This window comes from Dendropsophus ebraccatus, chromosome 11 (genome assembly GCF_027789765.1).
Source record: "Dendropsophus ebraccatus isolate aDenEbr1 chromosome 11, aDenEbr1.pat, whole genome shotgun sequence".
Taxonomy (NCBI): Eukaryota; Metazoa; Chordata; class Amphibia; order Anura; family Hylidae; genus Dendropsophus; species Dendropsophus ebraccatus.
Genome location: NC_091464.1, coordinates 4,775,238 through 4,793,901, shown reverse-complemented (window position 1 = coordinate 4,793,901; position 18,664 = coordinate 4,775,238). Strand labels below are relative to the sequence as shown.

The following is an 18,664-nucleotide window of genomic DNA, read 5'->3' as shown; positions in this document are numbered from 1 at the left end:
GGCTTTGTAGTACAGTACAGTCTATGGAGGATGTGCAGATGTTACAGGCTTTGTAGTACAGTACAGTCTATGGAGGATGTGCAGATGTTACAGGCTTTGTAGTACAGTACAGTCTATGGAGGATGTGCAGATATTACAGGCTTTGTAGTACAGTACAGTCTATGGAGGATGTGCAGATGTTACAGGCTTTGTAGTACAGTACAGTCTATGGAGGATGTGCAGATGTTACAGGAGGACTTAGACACACTGAGTGTTTGGGCGTCCACTTGGCAAATGAGGTTCAATGTGGATAAATGTAAAGTTATGCACCTGGGTACTAATAACCCACATGCATCATATGTCCTGGGGGGAGTTACTCTGGGAGAGTCGCTGGTAGAGAAGGATCTGGTTGTACTTGTAGATAACAGACTACAGAACAGCACACAATGTCAGGCAGCGGCTTCTAAGGCCAGCAGGATATTGTCATGTATATAACAGGCCTGGACTCTGGGGACAGGGATATAATATTACCGCTTTATAAAGCTTTGGGGCGGCCCCATCTGGAGTATGCTGTCCAGTTTTGGAACCCGATTCATAAAAAGGACGTTCTAGAGCTGGAGAGGGTACAAAGACGGGCAACTAAACTAATAAGGGGAATGGAGCATCTTAGTTATGAGGAGAGATTAAAAGAATTACATTTGTTTAGTCTGGAGAAGAGACGGATAAGGGGAGATATGATTAACTTATTTATATATATAAATGGCCCCTACAAGAGATATGGGGAAAAGATGTTCCAGGTAAAACCCCCTCAAAGGACAAGAGGGCACTGCCTCCGCCTGGAGAGACAAGGGGGCGCTGCCTCCGCCTGGAGAGACAAGAGGGCGCTGCCTCTGCCTGGAGAGACAAGAGGGCACTGCCTCCACCTGGAGAGACAAGGGGGCACTGCCTCTGCCTGGAGAGACAAGAGGGCGCTGCCTCTGCCTGGAGAGACAAGAGGGCACTGCCTCCACCTGGAGAGACAAGGGGGCACTGCCTCCGCCTGGAGAGACAAGGGGCGCTGCCTCCGCCTGGAGAGACAAGAGGGCGCGGCCTCCACCTGGAGAGACAAGGGGGCACTGCCTCTGCCTGGAGAGACAAGAGGGCGCTGCCTCTGCCTGGAGAGACAAGAGGGCACTGCCTCCACCTGGAGAGACAAGGGGGCACTGCCTCCGCCTGGAGAGACAAGGGGGCGCTGCCTCCACCTGGAGAGACAAGGGGGCATTGCCTCCAGCTGGAGAGACAAGGGGGCGCTGCCTCCGCCCGGAGAGACAAGGGGGCGCTGCCTCCGCCCGGAGAGACAAGGGGGCACTGCCTCCAGCTGGAGAGACAAGGGGGCACTGCCTCCAGCTGGAGAGACAAGGGGGCGCTGCCTCCAGCTGGAGAGACAAGGGGGCACTGCCTCCGCCTGGAGAGACAAGGGGGCACTGCCTCCACCTGGAGAGACAAGGGGGCGCTGCCTCCGCCTGGAGAGACAAGAGGGCACTGCCTCCGCCGGGAGAGACAAGAGGGCACTGCCTCCGCCTGGAGAGACAAGGGGGCATTGCCTCCAGCTGGAGAGACAAGGGGGCGCTGCCTCCGCCTGGAGAGACAAGGGGGCGCTGCCTCCGCCTGGAGAGACAAGGGGGCGCTGCCTCCGCCTGGAGAGACAAGGGGGCGCTGCCTCCGCCCGGAGAGACAAGGGGGCACTGCCTCCAGCTGGAGAGACAAGGGGGCACTGCCTCCAGCTGGAGAGACAAGGGGGCGCTGCCTCCAGCTGGAGAGACAAGGGGGCACTGCCTCCGCCTGGAGAGACAAGGGGGCACTGCCTCCACCTGGAGAGACAAGGGGGCGCTGCCTCCGCCTGGAGAGACAAGAGGGCACTGCCTCCGCCGGGAGAGACAAGAGGGCACTGCCTCCGCCGGGAGAGACAAGAGGGCACTGCCTCCGCCTGGAGAGACAAGGTGGCATTGCCTCCAGCTGGAGAGACAAGGGGGCGCTGCCTCCGCCTGGAGAGACAAGGGGGCGCTGCCTCCGCCTGGAGAGACAAGGGGGCGCTGCCTCCGCCTGGAGAAAAAAAGGTTCAATCTCCGGAGGCGACAAGCCTTCTTTACCATGAGAACTGTGAATCTGTGGAACAGTCTACCACAGGATCTAGGATCTGGTCACAGCAAAAACAGTAGAGGGCTTCAAAACCGGCCTAGACAAGTTCTTAGACCAAAATAATATAAATGCATATGTATAGAACCTATCATCCCTCCCCCTTCCCTGTATCCATCCCCTCCTTGGTTGAACTTGATGGACATGTGTCTTTTTTCAACCGTATTAACTATGTAACTAAGCCCCAGACCTTGTTACCTGGGATGAGCGGAATGCTAATGGTTCCCTGTCCACACCCACACTGCGAGATAGAGTTCATAGGCTTCTAGCAACTTTGCTCTATCCGAATCAGTTCCTAGCCTTACTTTGTGGATACTGTCCTGCACTGTGACTCTCCTTGTCTACGGCGTGGGTTGAGATGATCTCTGACCTCTCTATTGAAAAGCTTAACACTGCATAGTGTTGAGTGGAGTTACTTGAGAAGAAAAGGTTAGCTTCATGTGCCTAGGTCTGCTTCTAGACTGCACACTGAGACTGGGGACCTGGCAGAGGGCCAGGGTCCAACGGGACCGCTGTAGAAAGCGTTCTGGTTTGTGTCCTTCCTCTACAGTGTCTAGAAACAAAAGACCTCTACATTTCCTCTACCCATGTAACTTCCTATCCACAGCTCCTGTAAGGTGTGCTGTGAATGGGTGAGAGTGCATATGTGAGAAGTAAAGAGAGAAATGTTAAGATAAAAGAAGAGTGTACTCTCTAAAGATCCATGTCTTTCACTACTACAGCTGTGCAATAACTGAGTACATATATTTACAACAGCGACATCTTGTGGTGAAACTTTAACTCTACTACATCACCATTTACATACAAAAAGTACAGGCATTTGTGATGGGTGTAACCATGGCCGATTCTAGCTTTTCTGCCGCCTGAGGCGAAAGCTGACAAAGCGCCCCCCCCCCCCCTCAGAGCAATAGTCAGAGAGAGAAAATCCAGGACAGGCACAGTGCATTACCGCAGTGTGTATGGGACACCACTATAGATAACAGTGTGCTCTGTGCAGTGACCAGATTTTTTAACTGTTTGAGCCACTATGGGCCCCCTGGAAGCTTCAAAACAAACAACAATCTGCAACTGCTGACCTCTGACCTCAGGAGCCGGAGAAGAGCCATAAAACGGGCTGCTCTGTTAACTCTTTCAGTACTGCAGAATGTAGAGTATTACTGTGCATCACTTACATTCTGCAATACAGAAAGAGTTAACAGCAGAGCAGAACATTACTTTTATGCCTCTTCTCCTGCTCTTGCACTGTGCTGAGGTCAGCTCGGAGGTCGGCCGTGCAGAGAAGACATAATATAGCGTCCCCGCTGCTGCTAACTTCTTCTTTTCTACAGTGTGTAAGTGATGCAGAGTATAATAACTATATCTATGTCTTATGTGATGTGAATACCTGTGAATACGAGGCTTCCAGCCTCCTCAGCTCTTCTCATGAGGCAACTGACAGGAAACACGGCCGGGCACTGAGCCGTAACTAGTTGTAATGATAAGGACACAGGACGCTGATGCCGCCCCCCTCAAGGGCTGTGTTATCTGCCGCCTGAGGCAAACACTTCACCTCGCCTCATGGCAGATACGGGCCTGGATGTAACTACTAGCAACACCCATGGTGGGACACCACACATATATTGTTTATCATTACATAGTGTAGCCAGCACCTGGGCTGTGTATGTCCCCTATGTTTTATGTTTTTCCTCTCCCAATCTGTCGGTATGTATTGACTTTTGGCCGTGAAGGGCATCTGTTCCATCGCCAGCAGTGACTCAGCCATTACTCACTTCATTCCAGCAGGTTCTTTTCAGCTTCTTGTATTTTTCCTCTTACCATCTGGTCTTCCAATCCCTGGACTATTGCATTATATCTTATCGGAGAAGCTCCCACCTCTCTGATTGTCTAATGGGCGATTTTTATATTGTTTTAAATGTGGATGGATTACATGATAGATGAATGTATTTAGCTGTGGTGACATGTATTGTTGGGGGGAGGGGGGGTGTCAGGGGTTATATACCGTACGGAGTGGGGCTGGCATCTAGGGATCTAGGGATGGCTGTGATGCAAGATGTCATGAATACAAAAATTGACTTCAGAGAGCAAGAATCTTGTTGTTCTGAATGGTCTGAATTGGTCCAAGAACATCAGTATTTTTTCTTTTGGAAGAAAAGAGATTTGTCTGCTGGAGTCTAAAAGGATTCGGTTATGTGACATCAACCCTTATAAAAGATCTATGGGCGATGAAGAGATCCCCAGTGACAGATCTGGAAACTCAGACTGGTGGACGTCTTGTTCTCAGCAAACCTGAGGGATTTTTGGTACTTCCTATGAATTGGGATGTGATGTATGTATATATATATATATATATATATATATATATATATATATATATATATATATATATGTGTGTGTGATAGTCGCTCACTGTGCCCCCATATAGTATAAGCCTCCTCTGTCCCCTACAAAGCATTAGGCCCCCACTGTGCCCCTGTTTAGTATAGGCCCCCTGTGCAGCAGTCTCCATATAGTATAGGCCCCAATATAGTTTAACCCCCTGTCCAGCAGTCCCCATATAATATAGCCCCTGTCCAGCAGTTCCCATATAATATAGCCCCCGTCTAGCAGTCAGCATATAATATAGACCCATCACATAACATAGCCACCTGTCCAGCGGTCCCCATGTAGTTAAGCCACCCCTAGCCGCTGTCCAGCAGTACCAATATAATATACCCCCAGCAGCACCATAAAGGATAGGTCATCCCTATGAAAAAAAAGACACAAGCATATTCACCTGTTCCATTGCTCCACAGCACACAGCGCAGACAGCAAGCGATCACCCCCACCCAGACTCGGCACACATGTAGGCGATGTGCGTTCCAGGGTGGTGGCGGACACTGCTGAGCCCATGGATTACAGCCCCCCCCCCAGCTGTTGCTTTCCCGTGCACAGTAGTAGACACAGTATGACATACACCCACCATACTCCCACAGTCCAGTCATGGAGATGAATACTAAACCAATGGCTGGATCACACAGTATAGGCCCCTGACCTCCCCCAGTAACCAGCTACTAAGGGGGTGGGTATCCGAGGGAAGGGGCTTTATTTACTACACTAACTTAGGCTGTGTGTGTATCTGTCATCTGTTATTCACATTCACACTGCTGACACTGTTAGATCAGGGGGACACCAGGTACCTCTCATACATCTGTCTGTGCTTCCAGAACATAGAAAAAGGCTTTTATTTTGTTGTACAAAACACAAGAGTTTCCTGATCTTCTGAAGTGCAGCAAGCTGTAACATCTCCTCTCTCCCCCTACCATCCCTAACCCTGCTGTAACATCTCCTCTCTCCCCCTACCATCCCTAACCCTGCTGTAACATCTCCTCTCTCCCCCACCCATCCCTAACCCTGCTGTAACATCTCCTCTCTCCCCCACCCATCCCTAACCCTGCTGTAACATCTCCTCTCTCCCCCTACCATCCCTGATCCTGCTGTAACATCTCCTCTCTCCCCCTACCATCCCTGACCCTGCTGTAACATCTCCTTTTTCCCCCTACCATCCCTGATCCTGCTGTAACATCTCCTCTCTCCCCCTACCATCCCTGATCCTGCTGTAACATCAACTCTCTCCCCCACCCATCCCTGATCCTGCTGTAACATCTCCTCTCCCCCTACCATCCCTGATCCTGCTGTAACATCTCATCTCTCCCCCTACCATCCCTGATCCTGTTGTAACATCTCCTCTCTCCCCCTACCATCCCTGATCCTGCTGTAACATCTCCTCTCTCCCCCTACCATCCCTGATCCTGCTGTAACATCTCCTCTCTCCCCCTACCATCCCTGATCCTGCTGTAACATCTCTCCCCCTACCATCCCTGATCCTGCTATAACATCTCCTCTCTCCCCCTACCATCCCTGATCCTGCTGTAACATCTCCTTTCTCCCCCTACCATCCCTGATCCTGCTGTAACATCTCTCTCCCCCTACCATCCCTGATCCTGCTGTAACATCTCCTTTCTCCCCCTACCATCCCTGATCCTGCTGTAACATCTTCTCTCTCCCCCTACCATCCCTGATCCTGCTGTAACATCTCCTCTCCCCCTCCCATCCCTGACCCTGCTGTAACATCTCCTCTCTCCCCCTCCAATCCCTGACCCTGCTGTAACACCACCTCAGTCCCCCTCCCGTCACTGCCCCTGCTGTAACACCTCCTCCCTCCCAAACCTGACCCTGCTGTAACACCTCCTCCCTCCCCCTTCCATCCCTGACCCTGCTGTAACACCTTCTTTCTCCCCCTTCCATCCCTAACCCTGCTGGGACTCTGCTTCCAGGACTCAATTAAGCAGGGAGGGGGAGAGAGGAGACAACAGCTTGCTGCAGATCAGGAGCTGGGAAACGCCCCTTTGACTCTTTTTGTCCCAGAGAATACCAGAGCATTTCTCTACAGTTTGGAAGCACAGTTGAGTATATGACAGGTACCAGGTGTCTCCTTCACCTAACAGCATGGTAAAGTGTCAGCAGTTAAGTGAGGCAGCGCTGTTCCGGATGCTTCTGGGTCTGAGTGGGGACCTGGGATGTGACGTGTCAGGCCGGCTCACCTGTCAGCAGATGGGACCCCGCTAAGGCCACTGATTGGGCCTGACCTGTCACGTCCCCGGTCTCCTCTCTCACCAGAAAGCGTCCGGGGACCAGAGCTGTGGGATAGCGGCATCAGTGCTGGAGCGGGGGAGGTGAGAGCGTGTTACTTCTTTCATCCTCCCCAAACATCACCCCAGCCGGAATTCTCCTTTAAATGCTGTTAACAAAGATTTCATTGTTAGAGAGAAGGAAAAAAACAAATGAATTTGAGGAACGCTGCCAAGCAAGGTCCTAAGGACAAGAATCCACCTCATTAATATACAGTCAGCCATGTCTGACGATGAACCTCGGACCCTGAGAAACTTCTGCCACATCCATTCATGTAGTTCTGTGCACAACCAGACGACGTTCATAGTTTCTGAGCGTTAAATACATAGAAAGGCCGAAATGACCGCGCATTCAGGTGAAAGATTACAGTCAGGGCCGTATTTACCACTAGGCACCCGCAGTCCGGTGGCCAGGGCAGCACCCGGGGGGTGGGGGGAGTGGTTGTATGGCAGTATTGGTCAGGCATAGTATGGCGGTGTTATCCAGTCACAGTATGGAGGTATTGGTCAGGTCTGGTGTGGCGGTGTTATCCAGTCACAGTATGGTGGTATCAGGTCTTGTACGGCGGTGTTATCCAGTCAAAGTATGGTGGTATCAGGTCTTGTATCAGGTCTTGTATCAGGTCTTGTATGGCGGTGTTATCCAGTCACAGTATGGCCGTATTGGTCAGGTCTGGTATGGTGGTGTTATCCAGTCACAGTATGGCCGTATTGGTCAGGTCTGGTATGGTGGTGTTATCCAGTCACAGTATGGCGGTACTGGTCAGGTGTGGTGTGGCAGTGTTATCCAGTCACAGTATGGTGGTATCAGGTCTTGTATGGCAGTGTTATCCAGTCACAGTATGGCGGTACTGGTCAGGTCTGGTGTGGCGGTGTTATTCAGTCACAGTATGGCGGTATTGGTCAGGTCTGGTATAGCGGTGTTATCCAGTCACAGTATGGCCTTATTGGTCAGGCATAGTATGGCGGTATTATCTAGTCACAGTATGGTGGTATTGGTCAGGCATAGTATGGCGGTATTATCTAGTCACAGTATGGTGGTATTGGTCAGGTCTGGTATAGCTGTGGTGAGTGCCTCGATATTCTGGTCTATATGGACAGTACTATGTGAAGATTGTTTGGATCGATTGAGCACCACCAGCTGTACCGGGACCAAGAACATGTCCACACAGTGCGGTTTTTCCCTCCCTCCGGTAGTGCCGTATGACTATATTGCTTTGAAAGTAATAATAGAATTCAGGGAAAAAATAGGAAGCAATTGCTTTTTGATTATTCTAAAAAGCGGAATTCTTCCAGCAAAAATTGATACACATTTGTTTTTCAAAATTCTCCGCTTAATGGGGATTGCTGAAGAAAGAGACCATAGCAAACCCCCCACTTATAACTTTCAGAAAAAATATAAGGATTTAAGATGAGCTCACAAGGGTTACTAATAAGAAAATGCTCCATCAAAATTGGTTACAAAAATCTCTCCCTCAGGGCAACAAAAAATGCGGGCAATGTGACCAACTTCTTGATAAAGCCTACATTAAACTCAATGGCGTGGATTGTCTTTTCCCCGAATATATCCCTTGTAAGAGTACTTCTGTGATATATGCTGTAGTATGTCCATGTACTAACTTTTATATTGGCAAGATGAAACGCAATGTGTGGACGCGCTTTAAAGAAGGGGCAATGGCATTCCCCGCCTCATAGAGCATATACGGTCAGTCCATCATGGGAACACTGCATGTATGCGTTTTATTGGTCTAGAAAAGGTTAATGCTCTGCCAGAGGGCGGTGATAGATATAAACCGCTGCTTATGCATGAAGTCCATTGGATATCAAAACTGCACGCAACTGGCCCATTAGGGCTGAATGAACGTATTGACTTCAATGCATGTCTGTAATCATGTTTTTAACTCAATGTTATGGTAATTCACATTATTTTTTCACACATCACTTTAGTTATTTAAACACTCCCCCTTGGAGGTCATGTGATTTCCGGCAGAGGAAGCGTCTAACTAGATGAGAAACAGCTGTCCTGGAGAGTATGCGCCCCCTCCACCACCCATCCTCCCTTCCTAGCTGCACACCAGGCATTGAATAAAAGAAGCTGTGTTGTGGTGAGTGCTCCCTCTTTCTCTTTATTATTTGCATTGGACTTTTGTGCTTTTACGGTAGCACCCCGGGAAGTTCTTGTGGATTATCCCTGGCATATATGTGTACTTCGAAACCATAGTTGTGCCGCTGACCTATTTCTACTTTTGCTCTCTGAATGAGTAGAATACTTGAGAGTAGAGAGAATACCTGTGCCCGTGTTTGGACTCTTTGGTCTTTGCACCAGTGTCGGGCGTCCCGTCCTAGAGGGTGACAAAACCACAGACCTTGTTACCTGGGATGAGCAGAGTGGTCAGAATTTTCTGGTGACACCCGCGCTGCGAGAAAGAGTACATAGGCTTCTAGCAACTTTGCTCTATTCGGATCAGTATTTCTTTCTTCAGAATACTGTCCTGCACTTTTAGACTGGTCTCGGGGTAGGCTAAGATGATCCCTAACTTGTCCTCTCTAAGTGTGCGTTCAGCACTGCATAGTGTTTGGAAGGACTGCTTTCAATAAAGAAGTGCTCTCTGGTCCCATGTGTGTGCGTCCACTACCACACCTCAGACTACACTACACTGGACTAGTTGTGTGAGTCCCGTAACAGGGGGACCTGGCATAGGCCCAACTTGACCGCTGTACGGAGCATTTTTGGTTGTGTCTGTCCTCTACAGAATCCAAAGTAAGATTCACTAAGGTGTGGCTACACTTCCTCTCCCCAAGTGACAACTTCCTACAACATCTGTAAAGTGTGCTGTGAGTGGGTGAGAAGAGAGTGCAAAGAAAAGAGAAGGATAGAGAGAGGTAAAAAAGAGAAAGAGCTCTTATTGGTGCACAGATCACAGAACCAATAACCCTGTAGACACCACAACTGTGCAATACTTAGGCATACTGTACAGGTGTAAGACAGGTAACACCCGTGGTGGGACACCATAGGTTAATTGGAGGTACTGCCAGCAGGGGAGAATATTTTTTGCAGCGTTGTGCACCATGGTGCGGGTGTTACAAGGCAATAAAGCGGTGGTTAGCGCAGAGCTGTGCTGCATCGTGTCCTTACTGTAATCATGGCGATCACCCAGTGTTGGCTATTTAACCGCTTAGATGCAGCTGTTATAACAGACAGCAACATTTCAATGGCCCTGCCCAATGACGTGGGTAACACAGTGGTCGCAAAAGAAAACACAATAAGAAACCACTAGCATTGCTATATTCTGTTAATCCGTCTCCCTAAAAACTTTATAAAAAAAAAGTTGGAAAATTGCATATTCAAAAATGGTACAAAGAAAAGCCCTCACATGGCTATGTCGCTGGAAAGATAAAGGACCATGGGAAAAAAAACATGGCTTTGGTATTAAAGCCCAGACTGTACAGCATGCTGGGGGAAGTGCTTATCCAGCATTAAAAAATCATGGCCGCTTTCTTCCAGAGACCGCTCTACTCTTGTCTCCAATTTGGGTGCTGGTTCTGAAACTCAGTTCTATTGGAGGGAATTAAACTTAATTGCAAACCATATCTAACCTGGAGACAACAGCGGTGCTGTCTCTGGAAGAAAGTGGCCATGTTTTTTTTAATATTGAAAAATCAATTTTAATATTTTAAGCAATCCCCCTTCCCACTACCACCCTGTGTCTAATATACATGCATAACCTATCTTGCATCTTTCCCTGTTTTTTTTTTCTCATTCTTATCCGCTGTGGAAGTGTAAAATCCTCTACTCTTGGTCCACTCTGACCACGCTGAGCTTCTCTCTCCCCCTTCTCCCTTTGTGGTCACAGGACATGTGATCTCCTCTCTGTCGGCCAGCTAGCTGTCTATTGACTTGGTAACCCAACCCCCAGGAGACATAATCTGCATCATCTCCATGCACCTGTGCTGCTTTAATAGACTTAAATGTGTCCCTGAGCCTAGATTTCTGTAATGTGAAACGTTATAGTTCTATCTCGGCTTGCTGTCAGTGAATGCAGCCGTATGTACCTGTCTCTGTAAGTGTTATAGATGTTCTTGGAGTCTGGGTGGAACTAGAGTGTTTTCATTCACAGTCAGCAAGCAGAGATCCAAACCTATACTACACCCCCAACCCCGGTAAATAGATGCATATAGCTACACCATGCGCACGTCAGCTCTGCTACATCATCAGCTAGTATGGAATACATATTGGGGTGATGTGATGCAAAATCGGTTAAAAAAAATAGCCCTGTGTTTCTTGTGCAATAGTAATGACAGCAGTGGGCAGGAAAGAAAGCTAAGGGGGCGAGTACGCAAACCGACCAATCAGGGAGATGCATGATGGGAAATGTAGTTTCCTGGCCGGCGCCATCTTGGATATAGATTGGCTTTTAGAAGAGCGTGTAGCTCAGGGACGGCAGCAGCTAGAAAGACAGGAGACGGCTCAGAATACTCGGGGACTTAGTAAGAGCCGCTAGCATCTAACTTTTTTGCTCTTAGGCGGATAACCCCTTGAAGAGCTGTGGGTTCCTCTAAGTCAGAATGGTGATCACATGACCATGTTACAGTAATGAAACGCATGGACGCTGATCAGATGGAGCTTTAACACTTTCAGGCCCAAAGTGACCAAGTGGACTGCACCAATTTTCGTTTTTTGCGCTTTCGTTTTTCCCTCCTCCCCTTCTAAGAGCTCCAGCACTCTCAGTTTTCTATCTACAGGCCATGTAAGGGCTTGTATGTTACAGGAATAGTTGTATTATGTAATGGCGTCTTTCATTTTACCATAACATGTATGATGGAATCCCAAATATATTATTTATGAAGATATAAATTGGTGACATTGGAAAAAGAATGCAATATGGTAACGTTTGGGGGGTTCCTGTGTCTACGTAATGCACTATATGGTAACAGCGACATGATACCATTACTCTATAGGTCAGTCCGAACCATATGCAGGTTACACTGATTCTCTAATGTTATATATATAATTTTTTTTTATGAAATCCTTTTTATTTTTGCAATTAGTTAATAATATAATGGGCCTATTGTGACGCTTATAACGGTTTTATTTTTTCACCTACGGGGCTGTATGGGGCGTCATTTTTCCGCCATGATCTCTAGTTTTTATTAATACCATATTTGTGAAGATCGGACGTTTTGATCATTTTTTTATTAATTTTTTTTATATATAATGTAACAAAAAATCGGTAATCCTGGCTCTTTTTCAGCTCTTTTCATTTACGCCGTTCACCGTTCGGGGTGGCGATTGTTATATTTTAATAGATCAGATTATATGTCTATTTATTTATTATGTTTTATTTATACTATTGGAAAGGGGAGTGATTTTAACTTTTATTGGGGGAGGGGCTTTGGGGTATTGTAAAAAACATTTTTTACTCACTTTAAGTCCCCCTGCGGGAACTATTACCTGCAATCATTAGATTGCATAGACTGATCATTGCTATGCCACAGACATAGCATTGATCAGTGTGATAGGCGCTCTGCTCATTGAGCCTGCCTGTGGCCATAGGCCTAGCATTGATCAGTGTTATCGGCGCTCTGCTCATTGAGCCTGCCTGTGGCCATAGACATAGCATTGATCAGTGTGATTGGCGCTCTGCTTATTCAGCCTGCCTGTGGCCATAGGCCTAGCATTGATCAGTGTGATAGGCGCTCTGCTTATTCAGCCTGCCTGTGGCCATAGGCATAGCATTGATCAGTGTAATAGGCATTCTGCTCATCGGGCCTGCCTGTGGCCATAGGCCTAGCATTGATCAGTGTAATAGGCGTTCTGCTCATAGAGCCTGCCTGTGGCCATAGGCATAGCATTGATCAGTGTGATAGGCGCTCTGCTCATTGAGCCTGCCTGTGGCCATAGACATAGCATTGATCAGTGTAATAGGCGTTCTGCTCATTGAGCCTGCCTGTGGCCATAGACATAGCATTGATCAGTGTAATAGGCGCTCTGCTCATTGAGCCTGCCTGTGGCCCTAGGCATAGCATTGATCAGTGTTATCGGCGCTCTGCTCATTGAGCCTGCCTGTGGCCATAGGCCTAGCATTGATCAGTGTAATAGGCGTTCTGCTCATAGACCCTGCCTGTGGCCATAGGCATAGCATTGAACAGTGTTATCAGCGCTCTGCTCATAGAGCCTGCCTGTGGCCATAGGCCTAGCATTGATCAGTGTAATAGGCGCTCTGCTCATTGAGCCTGCCTGTGGCCATAGACATAGCATTGATCAGTGTAATAGGCGTTCTGCTCATTGAGCCTGCCTGTGGCCCTAGGCATAGCATTGATCAGTGTTATCGGCGCTCTGCTCATTGAGCCTGCCTGTGGCCATAGGCATAGCATTGATCAGTGTAATAGGCGCTCTGCTCATTGAGCCTGCCTGTGGCCATAGGCCTAGCATTGATCAGTGTAATAGGCGTTCTGCTCATTGAGCCTGCCTGTGGCCATAGGCCTAGCATTGATCAGTGTGATAGGCGTTCTGCTCATTGAGCCTGCCTGTGGCCATAGGCATAGCATTGATCAGTGTAATAGGCGCTCTGCTCATAGACCCTGCCTGTGGCCATAGGCATAGCATTGATCAGTGTAATAGGCGTTCTGCTCATTGAGCCTGCCTGAGGCCATAGACATAGCATTGATCAGTGTAATAGGCGTTCTGCTCATAGACCCTGCCTGTGGCCATAGGCATAGCATTGAACAGTGTTATCAGCGCTCTGCTCATAGAGCCTGCCTGTGGCCATAGACATAGCATTGATCAGTGTTATCGGCGCTCTGCTCATTGAGCCTGGCAGGCTCATAGGCCTAGCATTGATCAGTGTAATAGGCGCTCTGCTCATTGAGCCTGTCTGTGGCCATAGACATAGCATTGATCAGTGTAATAGGCGCTCTGCTCATTGAGCCTGCCTGTGGCCATAGACATAGCATTGATCAGTGTTATCAGCGCTCTGCTCATAGAGCCTGCCTGTGGCCATAGGCATAGCATTGATCAGTGTTATCAGCGCTCTGCTCATAGAGCCTGCCTGTGGCCATAGACATAGCATTGATCAGTGTAATAGGCGCTCTGCTCATTGAGCCTGTCTGTGGCCATAGACATAGCATTGATCAGTGTAATAGGCGCTCTGCTCATTGAGCCTGCCTGTGGCCATAGACATAGCATTGATCAGTGTGATAGGCGCTCTGCTTATTCAGCCTGCCTGTGGCCATAGGCATAGCATTGATCAGTGTGATAGGCGCTCTGCTTATTCAGCCTGCCTGTGGCCATAGGCATAGCATTGATCAGTGTAATAGGCGTTCTGCTTATTCAGCCTGCCTGTGGCCATAGGCATAGCATTGATCAGTGTAATAGGCGCTCTGCTCATCGGGCCTGCCTGTGGCCATAGGCCTAGCATTGATCAGTGTAATAGGCGCTCTGCTCATAGAGCCTGCCTGTGGCCATAGGCATAGCATTGATCAGTGTAATAGGCGCTCTGCTCATAGAGCCTGCCTGTGGCCATAGGCCTAGCATTGATCAGTGTAATAGGCGTTCTGCTCATTGAGCCTGCCTGTGGCCACAGACATAGCATTGATCAGTGTGATAGGCGTTCTGCTCATTGGGCCTGCCTGTGGCCATAGACATAGCATTGATCAGTGTAATAGGCGTTCTGCTCATTGAGCCTGCCTGTGGCCATAGACATAGCATTGATCAGTGTAATAGGCGTTCTGCTCATTGAGCCTGCCTGTGGCCATAGGCATAGCATTGATCAGTTTAATAGGCGCTCTGCTCATAGAGCCTGCCTGTGGCCATAGGCATAGCATTGATCAGTGTAATAGGCGCTCTGCTCATTGAGCCTGCCTGTGGCCATAGGCATAGCATTGATCAGTGTTATCGGCGCTCTGCTCATTGAGCCGGCCTGTGGCCATAGGCCTAGCATTGATCAGTGTAATAGGCGTTCTGCTCATTGAGCCTGCCTGTGGCCATAGGCCTAGCATTGATCAGTGTAATAGGCGTTCTGCTCATTGAGCCTGCCTGTGGCCATAGGCCTAGCATTGATCAGTGTTATCGGCGCTCTGCTCATTGAGCCTGCCTGTGGCCATAGGCATAGCATTGATCAGTGTAATAGGCGCTCTGCTCATTGAGCCTGCCTGTGGCCATAGGCATAGCATTGATCAGTGTAATAGGCGTTCTGCTCATAGACCCTGCCTGTGGCCATAGGCATAGCATTGAACAGTGTTATCAGCGCTCTGCTCATAGAGCCTGCCTGTGGCCATAGACATAGCATTGATTAGTGTTATCGGCGTTCTGCTCATTGAGCCTGCCTGTGGCCATAGACATAGCATTGATCAGTGTGATAGGCGCTCTGATTTTTCAGCCTGCCTGTGGCCATAGGCCTAGCATTGATCAGTGTAATAGGCATTCTGCTTATCGGGCCTGCCTGTGGCCATAGGCCTAGCATTGATCAGTGTAATAGGCGCTCTGCTCATTGAGCCGGCCTGTGGCCATAGGCCTAGCATTGATCAGTGTAATAGGCGCTCTGCTCATTGAGCCTGCCTGTGGCCATAGGCCTAGCATTGATCAGTGTAATAGGCGCTTTGCTCATAGAGCCTGCCTGTGGCCATAGGCCTAGCATTGATCAGTGTAATAGGCGCTCTGCTCATTGAGCCTGTCTGTGGCCATAGGCCTAGCATTGATCAGTGTAATAGGCGTTCTGCTCATTGAGCCTGCCTGTGGCCATAGACATAGCATTGATCAGTGTAATAGGCGCTCTGCTCATTGAGCCTGTCTGTGGCCATAGGCCTAGCATTGATCAGTGTAATAGGCGTTCTGCTCATTGAGCCTGCCTGTGGCCATAGACATAGCATTGATCAGTGTAATAGGCGCTCTGCTCATAGAGCCTGCCTGTGGCCATAGGCCTAGCATTGATAAGTGTGATAGGCGTTCTGCTCATTGAGCCTACCTGTGGCCATAGACATAGCATTGATCAGTGTGATAGGCGCTCTGCTTATTCAGCCTGCCTGTGGCCATAGACATAGCATTGATCAGTGTAATAGGCGCTCTGCTCATAGAGCCTGCCTGTGGCCATAGGCCTAGCATTGATAAGTGTGATAGGCGTTCTGCTCATTGAGCCTACCTGTGGCCATAGGCATAGCATTGATCAGTGTAATAGGCGTTCTGCTCATTGAGCCTGCCTGTGGCCATAGACATATCATTGATCAGTGTAATAGGCGTTCTGCTCATTGAGCCGGCCTGTGGCAGACTCAATCAGCAGAACACCGATTGGACCGCACAGAAAAAGGTAAAAGACCTCCGGCGGTCCGACATAGCGACTGGGACCCTCGCAGTCCCGATCAGGGTCCCGATCGGCAAGTGACAGGAGACTGCCCCTGCCACTTACAAATAAACGCCGTGATCGCTGCAGCCTGCCATTAACGGTGAGGCTCAGCTACTGATTGCAGCCGACCCTCCCACGCGCTTCATAACGCGCTTCAAGATGTCTAGGGGTTAAAACTGGGCTGGGTGAGTATGCAGACTATGGACACACACAGTCAGACTGAACTTGGATATGCAGAATAAAAGCCCGTGGAGCCTCATTAAAGAGTCTGGAAACCCAGGACTAGCCAGATATCCCTCTGGGAAGGACCCAGCCAAGGGGCGGCTACTGTAGGGAAACCACAAAGACCACCATATTAAGTGGCCCTATAAGTCAGTGTAATGACAAGGGAAACACCAAGGCCGGGTAACCATCCACATACAGCTGTTTTGGGGTGTTGCCCCTCATCAGTGTGGAGCAGGATTCTGACTGGGTTCTTCCCGGAGACATGTCTGGCTGGTCCTGTGTTTCGAGACTCTTTGATGAGGCTCCACAGGCTCTTCTTTTGCATATTCATGTTTCCCAGGGGTCAATGCACCTAGGATTTCACTGCATTGAGCTCTTTCACTAGCAGCCGGCAGTGTTGTCGTTTGGTTTGTCTCCCTGAGATCAGTGATCTGTTTCTCTTAAGACTGAACTCCCCATAGAAAACCTCTCCTGCTCTCCAGACTGAAAAGAATCCACTATTTCCTGAAGGACATACAGCAGCTGATAAGTACTGGAAGACTGGATATTTGTTAATAGAAGTAAATTACAAATCTATATAACTTTCTGGCATCAGCTGATTTGAAATATTTTTTTATCATTATTTTTTCTCCCTATTACACTGTGAGGAACCATTTTATCCCATAATTTTGGGGAAGCGGCAGACAGCATACAGAGACTATGAATGAACGGCGGCCACCATTATATCCCACTATGCTACAGCCATCGTCTTCATGTCTCCTTGGTCGTCATTTTGTAATGAAAATACCATAATATGCAAATTACGGCCGTGGTTTTCTTGTTATTCTAGGAGGCAGAGTAACCTAATAACCCCGTCCTAACATTGTTTTACAGCACCAGGCAGGGTAAGTATTGGGGTGGTTAATATTAACTTCTTTTTTTACTTTTTAACCAGCCCCATAAAGTGCAGGGAACCTGTCAGCTGGAGTTCATGTTACACAATACTGACAGTGAGAGAGACCCGGCCTACCTCTCATATATGCAGCTGGGTCTATCCTTTTCTCTTCTCTGTACTCTCTCTTCTCCACCACTCACAGGAGCTGTTACACAGATCAGGCATCCTGGACAGAGAAACTGATCCAGATAGAGCAAAGCAGCCAAGGGCTACGTACTCTATCTTGCAGCGCCGGTGACAACGGAAAACTTTGGACACTTTGCTCAACTTGGGTAACCAGGACTGGACGGGTACCCTGATACTGCAGGGCATAAGGTGGTTATTGCGACAAAGGTCGAAACACAGGCACAAGTATTCTTCAAGTACCTCTTCTACTAAAGTTCTGGCAGAGCACACTACTAAAGAGACTCTCCCGACAAACTCCTGTCCACTCTTCTCTACTCTACTCAGCACTCAACCAACCTAGCACTACTATTCTACCTCAGCACTTCGGCAACTCTCAGTACAGATCCAGTGAAAGCAAGTCTGTATCAGTCACGTATTATACTGGTATCCTGTATTACAGAGACTTGTCAGTAAAGATCAGTTTATTTATTCAACTGGGACTCAGTGGCTATTGCAGCAGCACCTACACACAGGCTACACCGTCCTTGGGTCATTTCCCCTTTCTGTGGGTGGCGGTACTGACAGTCCAGGTGGGTCACATCTCCACTCCGGACCACCGTGATAAGCGCCCAAGGGAGCAATATAGCCAGCCACACATTACAGCAGGTGTAACACCCAACCTGTGTGCTGAACCAGCACTGACGCCACGACAGAACTATAACCGGCTGAGCTGAATTCCATCGACCAACCACCATAGAAGTGGCGTCACCCGGAAGAACGTAGCAGGTGACCGGTCGCAGCACCACATATATATATATGTCAGATGTAGTGCTAATCCTCATGTACACACAGAGCAACGTAGCAGGTGACTGGTCGCAGCACCACGTATATATATATATATATATATATATATATATATATATATATATATATATATGTGAGATGTAGTGCTAATCCTCATGTAGACACAACGTAGCAGGTGACCGGTCACAGCACCACATATATATATATATATATATATATATATATATATATATATATATATATATATATATATATATATATATATATATATATGTCAGATGTAGTGCTAATCCTCATGTAGACACACCGTAGCAGGTGACCGGTCGCAGCACCACATATATATATATGTCAGATGTAGTGCTAATCCTCATGTACACACAGAACAACGTAGCAGGTGACCGGTCGCAGCACCACGTATATATATATATATATATATA

The 18,664-nt window shown here is 48.4% G+C and overlaps 1 protein-coding gene across 4 annotated transcripts in view; it reads right to left on the bottom strand.

Annotated features, from left to right (window-relative positions):
- Positions 1-18,664, bottom strand: part of EPS8L3 (EPS8 signaling adaptor L3) — an 88,878-nt gene that overhangs the window by 67,333 nt on the left and 2,881 nt on the right. Inside the window, exon 1 of one of the 4 annotated variants that reach the window (XM_069945326.1) lies at positions 9,111-9,159. The exons of the other annotated variants lie outside the window; for them this stretch is intronic. The gene's annotated coding sequence lies outside the window, so the exon portion shown is untranslated. Of the gene's footprint in view, positions 1-9,110; positions 9,160-18,664 lie in introns of those variants that run through there. 4 annotated transcript variants of the gene reach the window in all.